Source organism: Poecilia formosa, unplaced genomic scaffold, assembly GCF_000485575.1.
Source record: "Poecilia formosa unplaced genomic scaffold, Poecilia_formosa-5.1.2 Scaffold460, whole genome shotgun sequence".
Classification (NCBI taxonomy): domain Eukaryota; kingdom Metazoa; phylum Chordata; class Actinopteri; order Cyprinodontiformes; family Poeciliidae; genus Poecilia; species Poecilia formosa.
Window position 1 is genome coordinate 323,122 of NW_006800399.1, and position 829 is coordinate 323,950.

At 46.3% G+C, this 829-nt stretch overlaps 1 long non-coding RNA gene across 1 annotated transcript in view; it reads left to right on the top strand.

Moving 5' to 3' along the window:
* The window catches only part of LOC107833810 (uncharacterized), a 3,907-nt gene extending 3,711 nt beyond the window's left edge, over positions 1-196 (top strand). Inside the window, exon 2 of the long non-coding RNA XR_001659579.1 lies at positions 68-196. This is a non-coding gene — a long non-coding RNA (uncharacterized LOC107833810). The remainder of the gene's footprint in view (positions 1-67) is intronic.
* The last annotated feature ends 633 nt before the right edge of the window (positions 197-829 follow it).

Consider the following 829-nt stretch of genomic DNA (forward strand, 5'->3'; position numbering starts at 1 on the left):
AAACCACTAACCTTCCTAAAGTGTTGTGGAGGATGAGGAGTCCAGGCAGCACAGTGGTTAGCAACAGGTGACACATCCAGGAAGAAACAGAACTAAGAGGTCAAGGGGTTGAGGCAGGATCAGGGTGGCAGGACAAGGCAAGGCTTATCTGAGGGGCAGGCGAAGAGCAGTGGTCAGGGCACAGAAAAGGGTCCAACAAGTACAGGCAATGTCAGGCAGTCAAATCCAGGGGCAAGGCAGGAGGCAGAGGTCAAAAGGCAGAAGCAAGGTCGAGTCCAGAAAACAGAAGCCAGTGAAGAATCCGACGTGGGCTAGACAGGGCAGGAAAATCCAAGGGACAAAAACATGTTCGAGATCGTGGTCAGGTCAGGAAGAAATGCTGGATATCTACTCACACCAAGGTTTTCAAAAATCTGGCATCGTCTGCCTGCCTGAGAGTTGACTATAACTGCTGGTGAACAGGTGGAAGACATGAGCCTGATTGAGCTCCAGCGCAGCAGCATGAAGGTGAACCAGATGAGCTTGATGGGAGAGGTGAGAGCTGAGGAGAAAAACAAAGCAGGCAGACGGGCCAGAAACATGACAACAACAAACACTTCATTCAACACCAAATGTAAGCAAAACTGCTGTCATTCGAATGGCAGAACAGAATAAAATAGAATAGAATAGAACAGAATAATCCATTTGTTACGGAGTGAAAGCTTCTTCAAACAAGACGGAGGCTCGTATGTCTTTTACTGAACTTTTCTGTTCAGTTTTTATTGAACAGAAAATGACAACAGCTGATATCAACAACTTTTCGTAACCTAGCAACCAAAAATCAACAAAA